A 10,440-nucleotide genomic window follows, 5' to 3' on the forward strand; every position below is an offset into this window, starting at 1 on the left:
ACTTCGGACTGGACTATAGTTGAACCCCAATCAGTCTCCCACCGATCCAAGGTACAGTTGTACTCCTACGCCTCTGATCCCAGCAGGATACTGTGCACTTGATTCCCTTAGCTGATCTCACCCACAACCAAGAGTTGCTGCAACCCAAAATCACAGACTTGATAATAAACAGATCTGTCTCACACAGAAAAGTCTATAAAAGGATAAATCTGTCTCCCACAGATAAAACCTAGGTTTTGTTCCGTCTTTTGATATAAAATCAAGGTGAACAGGAACCAATTAATAATCCGGTCTTATATTCCTGAAGAACAACCTAGATTAATCAATCACCTCTCTACAATCCTTCCTGACTACAAAAGCGGATTGTCGAGGAATCACAAACAATGAGACGAAGATGTTTGTGACTTCTTTATCTTGCCTATCGGAAAACTCTCACGATCTCAAGCCAATCAATCGATTGTACTCGTACGATAGAAGATGCAATATCAGGTCACACAACTACGATGAAGTAGTATCGGTCGGGCTTCACAATCCCAATGAAGTCTTTAAGTCGTTAACCTGATTTTAGAGAAGATAATCAAAGGTTAATGGAGATAGACTCTAGCGAGCGTACTAGTAGCACACAGACGCGTGGGGATTAGTTTTGCACAATGCTAGATGTCTCCTTTATATAGCCTTCAAATCAGGGTTTTTCCTTAGTTACAAAGCAATCCTTATTCACCGTTAGATGAAAACCTGATTTAGATTCAAACTAATATTTCTCAACCATTAGATCGAAAACTTAGCTTGTCACACACACTTGGGTAGACGTTTACTGGGTTCGTGAAAACCATGCCCAAACTTGTACGTGTATGTTGGTTCAACATAGTAACCCAAAAAGTTAACCATATGAGCATTTCATATTAACCTTGTTCTTCTTCACCATAACTAGTTCAATTGACTCAAATGAACTAGTTAAAGAGTTGTTCAATTGCTATGAGATCTTATGTAACTACACAAGACACAATTGAAACAAAGATGATTCGATTCGATTGAATCGACTCATGAACATTATAGCCACGGTTTGCATAAAGCATTCCTTAGTAATTTAATGTTTCATGTTCAGAGCACATCTTTAGATCATAACCTCTTAAGTTCACAAACAAGTTCGCGGACTTAAGTTAATCGGTTGAGTTTTCCAAACTTAACAGAAATTATCGGAAAGAGAACTTCCGCCAATTCGCGGACTGGGTTCGCGGACTGAGTTCGCGGACTTAGCACACAAACGAGTTTTGGAAAATCCAGCAGAAATTCTCGGTCGAGAACTTCCGACAGTTCGCGGACTTGGCAAGCCAATTCCACAATCCTCCCGATTTCTCTTGATCAACAAAGTTCAAAAACTTCGGTTCAAGGAATACATGGTTATGTAATCTAAACTCTCATTTCAATCATTGAGACATTCTCAGAGGAAGCTATGTAGCCGTTATTCACAGACCGATCCACGTCAGAGCAATTCTCAAAGTGATTGAAACTTTTCATGACTTTCGTCACTAGGTGAAGATAAACTTGATCAAAGCGAAACGCTTTACCAACACACGATTTCGAGATAAAACATAAGCAATTAATGCTCAGCTCGAAATTTCAAATGTGTATGATCTAGTCTATATAGCATACAACTTTTGTCTCATAAGAAGCAGGAGATAGAAGAGATAGACTTTTGAGTGATAGATAAGTTCAAGTTTCCACATATGTTTTGTTGATGAAGTTCCACGGTTCCTTGTATAGATCTTCTTCGTTGTATGATGAATCGCCATGAAGTCCTTGAGCTCAACTACACTTTTCTATCATAGTCCGAGACTTATCTATGTAGGTTAGAAATCAAGACTTATAGTTTTGATCACTAACATTGACAAACATGCTTGAGATAGCAACGCATGCGAGGTTGACCGGGCTATGCTCTAACAGGTCTTGGTCACGGAAACCAAAACTTGAGTTGTGACCACGAAGACCATTTGAGTGTTGATCATGGAAACCAAGACTTGAATCTTACTCATCTCATGGAGCCAATCATAGACTGATCAACTTCTGATGCTCTTTGCGGAATTTATATAAACACCTATAATGCAGTACTACATAGAACAACACCAGTAGGCAACCACACTTTGTATACTTAACTACAGGATACCCAATGTTCAGGGAGAACTAACAAAACAACTGCAATTCAATTCAAGACAGAAATAACACAAAAGATAACACAAACCAACACAACTACAAAGACATCAATTAACAATTGTATTATTTAGATGGTAAACAAAACCCAATGTTCAGGGAAAAACAAACCCATCTTTCTTACTTGAGTTTTCTTATACTCGTAAGAATACAATACCATTTTTTCTATCTTTCTGATAGATAATCTTCTCAATCTGTTTCCCTTTTCTAATCCCCCTACCCTCTAACTGCAAGGATATTTTTGAAGACAAGAAGGGAAGTAACTACCTAATTCAGTTATACTGCTTATGGGTGTTTTATGGGAACTATAAGGCAGATCAAACCTTACCCATATAAAGGCTTTTGGTCCCTCAAAAGCTTAAGGCAATACACTGTCAGCAACACATTCATTGCTTCTCATGCTACCATCTTTACAAGTACCTCCATTTCGCATACCTTCCATAGCTAGTACTCTAGCTGAATACGGAGATTGAGTTGCATAAGCATAATCCTGAACAATGCTAGTATGTTTCTGTAAGTCCACATTATTACAAGCTTGATCATGGTGACGTAGATGACTGAAAAGTGAGACTTCATAGGTGTTTCTTGAATACATCACTGCTGGAGTAAGTAAAAAAATGAGAATTGCGCTAAATATCCATACCCATTTACTCTTTTTCGGACTCTTGCCTCCAGTTTCTCTTCTCTTAATCATCTCCAAATCAGACCTTGGCAATTCAGTTGAACAATTTTCTAGTGGAGATGAAAACAGATTCCTAGAATTTTGGGTTCGTTGAGACAACATGGGAATTTCTACTTCATTTGATGCAGCCAACTTCTGTTGTATGGGACTAGTCACTGAAATTGATGAAAAGTTTATGAGTTTTCTTGCTTGCACGCCATCTTCAATTAATGGTTGTACCGTAAGAAACGCATACTTCCAGCTAGAATTCACCAGATGTTTTTCCTGTTGGATTGCCATGAGTCCTAACTTCTTCTTCTCCTTCGAAGCTAAGATGCGAAAACCTTTACCATCTTTCACTAATCTCCATACGTTCTCCCTTCTGTGGAAAACACCATCTTTGTCCCACAAATATGGGCTACCGAAAACGAATTGACATGAATCTAGTGGTACAACATCACAGGTAATTTTGTCTTTGAACTTCTCGTTAATGGCAAACTTGAACTTGCACTGCAACTTGACTTGTACCTGTACATCTTTTTGTAGCCATCCCAATGGATACGGTCTAGGATGTGGAGATATGCTTAAGCCCAATTCCTTCACTAGTTGTTCAGAAACCAAATTCTGTTGCGAACCACTATCAAATAAGGTAATAACTGGAGTCATCCCAATCTGAGCATATACCCAAAACATTTCTTCTTTGATTTATTCGGAAACTATGCCCCTTTTACCTGCCATACACGCCAACTTCTCATTTGGCTGCGACGAATCTTCAATCACTTCGTCTTCAGAGCATACATCTTCATCTTCAATGCATACATTAGCAACCTTTTTATCCTTATTCTTCCACCACGGCGGTTGTAATTCAGGATGCAAATTCCAACACTTTTCCTTGAAATGTTTGTCTGTCTCATAATAGTCACAATACATCTTTCCCTTGTTGGCCACAACATGAGTCTTCTTTGTCTCGCCTTTTTGAAACCCATTTTCTTTGTTGGATCCTTCCGAAGAAAATTCAGTCTTGTTTCCATAAGAACGAGATTTCATCTCTATGTACATGGCTTTCTTACAAGTATCATCAATATCATTAACTCCAAAAAGTGCTAATTTTGTTCGTAATTGGAAAAACAAACCTGCTTTATACTTGTCCAGCACTTCTGGATTCCGTAAATTCACACCCAATGCTACTGCTTGCTTCCGAAACTCAGTGGTCTATTCTTGCACCGTTTGCCCTTTGGTTTGACGTAGGAATTGCCATATTTCTTTAAGCCTTTCTCTATGTCCAATAGGATAAAACTGATTACGTAAAGCAACAGAAAATTGAGGCCAAGAACTTACAGGAGGTTCATTGTTTGACGCCAACCCTGAAGTGTGTACTTCCCACCATGTTAGAGCGTGACCTCCAAGCTTTAATCTTGCAAAACTAACCTCCTGAAATTCAGTGTAAGCCTTCGTACTAAAGTAAACTTCCATGGTCTTTGACCAACCATCTAACTTTTCAGGATCCAATTCTCCATCATATGAGGGTATTTGGAAGTTTTCCTGTAGTTTGAAAGGTGTTTCAACATCAATTCTTGCATTAAAATGATTGTTTGATCCCTCTTCTTCAGTGATTTTATGTTGGTTGTCTTGATCTTTTGATGGTGGAACCATTCCTTTCACCATTTCCATCATCATCTTCATGTTCTTCCTCATCTCTTGCACGTCTTCTGCAAGCTTTTCGAGTGATAGGGTAGGTTCTTCTTCTGAGTTTGTCATTGTTCTTTTCTTCTTGCCAATGTTGAGATCAATTGGTACTAAATCTTTTCCTTTAGACCGCAACCCTTGCATACACCTAGAATCGAAACGCTGCTCTAATACCAAAAACTTGATCAACTTCTGATCCTCTTTGCGGAAATTATATAAACACCTGTAATGCAGTACTATATAGAACAACACCAGTAGGCAACCACACTTTGTATTACTTAACTACAGAATACCCAATGCTCAGGGATAACTAACAAAATAACTACAACTCAATTCAAGACAGAAATAACACAAAAGATAACACAAACCAACACAACTACAAAGACAACAATTAGCAATTGTATTATTTAGATGGTAAACAAAACCCAATGTTCAGGGAAAAACAAACCCATCTTTCTTACTTGAGTTTTCTTCTACTCGTAAGAATACAATACCATTTTTTCTATCTTTCTGATAGATAATCTTCTCTATCTGTTTCCTTTTTCTAATCCCCTACCCTCTAACTGTAAGGATATTTTTGAAGACAAGAAGGGCAGTAACTGCCTAATTCAGTTATATTACTTATGGGTGTTTTATGGGAACCATAAGGCAGATCATAGACATGCCCTCGAAAGGGTGAATTCAGACCAGGGTTAAATATCAAATAATCTTTTTACCCTTCGTCACAAGATCGCCATCTACGACGACTTACTAATGGCAGCTTCCTAGTCACCACCTAAGTCAGAGCTAGCATGACGACTTACTAGTGGCAGCATCCTAATCACTGTTAGGTCAGAGCTAGCACGATTGTCCAGAGTCTCCCTAGCAGGACCTTAGGATCCGCCAAAAACTATGCCTCATTGTGGTTGCTATTTATAACGAGGAGTCCTGCTGTGACGAGGTTACCCTCGTGACAGTATCCGTAAGGGTGCACTTTTTAACCCTTAGATATTATAAGAATGAATCTCGAGGTAAGATTTAAAAATAAAAAAGATATATATTGTTTATTATTATTTTTATATGTAGTATTTAATTTTATTTGCTCCTTAATCCTTATAGTAAATCAACAAATAATTATGACGTCCTTGGGTTTTTGATCGTTGTTCAACTTTTTCTAAATTGCTAAACCTAGCTATGTTGGGTTTTTTTTTTATCTCTTTTTCTAAATTGATAGATTAACTTAGATCTTATTAACTATATGCGGGATTAATTAATTATATCAATTTACTGGTTGCCTACAATAAAATTAAGGTCCTGTAATTTTTAAGTTTTGCTAACATAAGTTTAGATGTGTCTTATGATTCGTTACTATCAATGTAAAGAGTTTAAAATCATCAATTCCTACTCATGTCTTTGCAACCGCATTGTATATTTGTCCAGTATCGAGCGCGACATCCTCGTTTTCGATTGATGGAAAATAGATCCTACCGAGAATACCACGCCTGATATAGCTACTGATGGTTACGACACTTGCGTTGGTTTTAGAGAGACATTCTTTAATAATATTATATAAAGAGTGGAAAATTCGAACATCCAGCACAAAGAGGATTATAAAAGGATGGGTTAGTATCTTTGACTTTGCAAGAAGAAGCCATTGTTTTCTTCTTTACTGTACCTGTAAAAGAGGTTACAGTTGAAAAATTCATGTATCGACTGACAACGAAATAAGATTGAATTAGAGGGCATCAAATTTGTTCCATTTACTATAACGGCTAAGAAAAGAAAAAGAAACTTAAATACTAGATACCAAAATAATACTGTAGTGTTATATAGACACGTCTGTCTATGAGTGGCCCACCATTATGCCGGTCAAGAACATTCGAGGCTTTTGCTTGAGATAAACATTACTCCCATGAACAAATATGTGTCGCATTCCTATTTGTACAAGTATAGGACACGTGTTGTTATCATGCTTGCTGTACCATGCAAACATAGCCTACAAATAGGCTTTGTGCGATCTCTCATTTTGTATTAGAGATACCACTAAGAAAGAGTCAGCAATACGAGCCGCACCTCTTCCTCTGTCTCCTGTGTACAAAATAGACAGTGTTACTGGTTTCTTTATAATCAGTATACAACTATATTAATACCAGCACCATGAGCATCTTTGATTAATTAATATACTAAAAATTCATTAATTTACAATACGTTATCAGCACAAATTGCTCGGTAATTACGGTCGATTCATTTGATCATTTGGTGGTGAACGATGATCAAAAATCATGAGTAGAGGAGATGCAACGATGCCGACGGCCGGAAGAGATCATCATTTTTCTCCCCTCTATTAATTTTTGTTAATTTATGATTTTAATCTTTAGCTTTTGTATTAAGCTAATACTAATTACTTATATCTTCTCTACTGTGAACAGGAGGTATTAGTTTTTCCACGGGTTGATGACTGTTAGATCATACCTGTGTGAAGGACCCATTAATATACTTATCTTTTCTAAAGACAGATGCTAATAATTTTGGTAAGTATGTATTCGTCACAAAGGTAAGGATTGCGATACCGAAAATTTGATAATTTTCATTTCCATTTAATTATGGTACTAACAGTTTTAATACTGGTAAAGTGAGAAATTATCGCATCCCTGAAGGATAGCGTAAATTTGATTTTCTCAGCCTTGATAATCTCAGGAAACTTTGAAATAGTTCCACCGGAAGATGGAACACCGTGTGGCATAATATGGGTGCAAAATGTGTGTTTCGCTAGCCCGCTGGTCCCAGAAGTGACCCGTTACAAAAGTGCTAGCCATCCCTATCGGTGGTCCCTGAAGTGACCAACTAGGTAACTTTGCCATAAACAGTGTATCCATTTGCACATTTGTAAATTAATATTTCGTTGACCTTGAAGGTGACGAAGTTGGAGATTTGTTGATATTGTATTAGTACTATATGTGTTTTGATGTTTATCCTTTGTTTTAAGTTTTATTTATTTTCTTTGCTTATTTTTATAAGTAATGGATTCCCGAAACAATCCATGAGACGTTGCTGACTCCAGAAGCAGTCCAACATGCAATTTGTGTATCCTATAATAATCCATAAAATAGACTCCAGAAGTGGTCTATCGAAATAGTTGGATTCCAGGAATTAGCCACAAATTTTTGGGTTCCCGAAGTAGCCCATGGTTACGTAATGATTTTGTTAATGATTTATTAATGTTTGTCTCTCGTCTATCTGTGACAACGGATATGTATTCCTGAAGTAATTTATCCATTTTAAATAGACGATAGAGATATCTGTCTCAGAAACCGGAACAACAGACACGATTTTTCAAACTACCAATAATTTTACAACCTTGAAGAGGTTTGATTTTTGGGAATGTAAAACATCATTTCAGTTTCAAATAATATGATAGACGGCTCCGGAAGAGCGTGTATCATTTTGGTGGTATAACAATCATCATTATTGACGCCTTATATTATTCAGGATTCCTGAAGAATCTGTTGAGTTTTTGAGAATATTTGGCGTTACCACCTTGAAATGATAAATGAGCATTTTTATGGAGTATTTTGTTACTTCATTTGTTTTTGTGCCAGAAGCACGTTGTAAAGAAGCGTAAGGCTCTCTATTATGGGGTGTGCCATAGGAGAATTCGAACAGTCGAATTCCACGTTGTCATTAGCCAGAAGTTTAATGACCCTTGATGTATTCATGATCGGACATGTGTGGTTTGGACACCCAAGTTCTACTAAGATGAGTAGAACGATACAGAATGCTCATAGACATCCTTTATAGAACCGGAAGCTTCTTTTAGTAGATAAGGATGTAAATTGTGTTGTTTGTTCCCTGAGATATTTGGCTATTTAAATGGCATTACTAGAAGCATTACGGTAACTCGTTGAATCACCAATATTCCTGCATAGGATTTATGGTGGCATTTGTAGGACTTATTCACCCTACACTATGGACAAGTTTCAATACTTTGTGGTATTGATAGACACATCCGTTGGATGGTATTTTCTATATTAACACGTAATGCCATATTTTCCGAACTGTTTGTGCAAATCTTGTGGTTGCGTATCCATTTTTGGACTTTCCAGCTAAGTCCATTTATTTTGGTGCTAAATTTATAGGCTTTTGATGCTTTGCCTTCAGTTGGTATTATATCGAGCATATAGTTAGCACATGTGCGCACTCGACATGATCTAGTTGAGTTCTTTGTTTAAGCATATTTAATTTATTGCTCGACCAACTATTTACCATCAATTATGTCTTGCGAAGCAACCTTACAATTCACGTGTTTGGTTCATAGCGTCACCTAGATATGTATGTTGGTTTCGATTCATAAGACATTTAAAACCATGTGTTGGTAATGTCTTACTGAAGATGAGACTGTATTCCCGCCGTTAGGGGGAGGAAGTAAGCCGTCAAAAAGGAAGGGCATGAAATGTCTCATCTCTTGTCGAGCCTGCAGCTGTTTTGGGTACTTTTTGTGTAGTTAAATTAAAACCCAAAAACCATCATGAGCAAAATTGCCTTTGAAAATAAGGCAATTATGGAACCAGAAGTTTCTAGAAATGAGATAGTAATATTTCCGCCATGATCAGGAAAACTAAGATGCCACCAGAAGTTGGCATGACAACCTGCCACCAGAAGTTGGCGTGAGTAAGGTTGATAACCTTTAAGGTTCTCCCATTTTAATCAGGGGGAGAAAAGTCACCACAATAGGACGGTGTTGATAACCTAAAAAGGTTCTCCCATCTTAACCAGGGGGATAAAGACTGCCACTTGAAGATGGCAAGCATTATGTCGACAAATTTAAGGGCTTTCCTTTAAAGTCATGGATATGACAGGCATCATCTAAAGGTTGCAGTAAGAAGTCGACAATTAAATAGGTTATCTAATCAAGTTTTTATCCTGATCAAAGAAAGTTTGGCTGCCACTAGAATTGGCGTGAAACATCTCATTTGTTTTCTCACACCAAGATATTGGACGTAATTGAGGTGTTGGAGATTACTCGTGATTAAAATAAATAACTGCAGTATCTCTGGGAAAATATTGTTTGTCACTTGCTTGAGGATATAGACACGAAACGTTGTCTCAGCAGGTTAGATTATACACTTCGCAGTGACCAAGTTGTGAATTAAGACTCGATTAAGGCGTGAACGACCGTCTTATTTATGCCTCGTAAAGAAAACGAGGATATGATAATGCGCCTGAAGTGGCGCTGGTACCAGTCTATGAAATTTTCATGAACGTGCATGCACTAGAGAATGTGTTAGACTGTACATGATTGTCGATTACTGTTTACAATAGTGGTTGTGTACCCCTCTGCAGAGGAACATCGACATTATGATTGGTAGGCATACCCTCAAACTAAGGTAGATGATGAAATCTCTCGAAAAGCGCAAAAAGATCGTATCCGACTCACACTGTAAAATCATGAGGCCTGAATATTACATGTTGGTGTTTGAGATGAAGCGCAGAGAGAGTAAAATAATCGCGTAAAGTGCGACTTAGAGGGTTTTCCTGCTGAACCCCCAGGATTGGTTCTGTGAAACGAAAAGTATTCTCCTAATATAGATGCACTTTAGCGTGGTAGTCCCTGAAGGACTCATATTGCATCTTGTTATGAGTAGTGGTTGTAATGAATCCCTGAAGGATTCGAGTTTCTGACTCAGGAAGCCACCTGACTTTGTGAACCATGTCAGGCTTGAAATAAATCATTATCACCACATAGGAGAAATTCGTGAGCAATCCTTGTATGTGTTTTATGTTCTTGGTATAAGGTTAAAATCCGAATGGATTGATGATATCATTTTTGGCTTCTTAAAGAGCCCTTAGTAGCGCTAAAATCCACGCTTGAACAAAACTATGAGATCTCGTTGAAATGAAATATCTCT

Source organism: Papaver somniferum, chromosome 1, assembly GCF_003573695.1.
Source record: "Papaver somniferum cultivar HN1 chromosome 1, ASM357369v1, whole genome shotgun sequence".
In the NCBI taxonomy this organism is placed as follows: domain Eukaryota; kingdom Viridiplantae; phylum Streptophyta; class Magnoliopsida; order Ranunculales; family Papaveraceae; genus Papaver; species Papaver somniferum.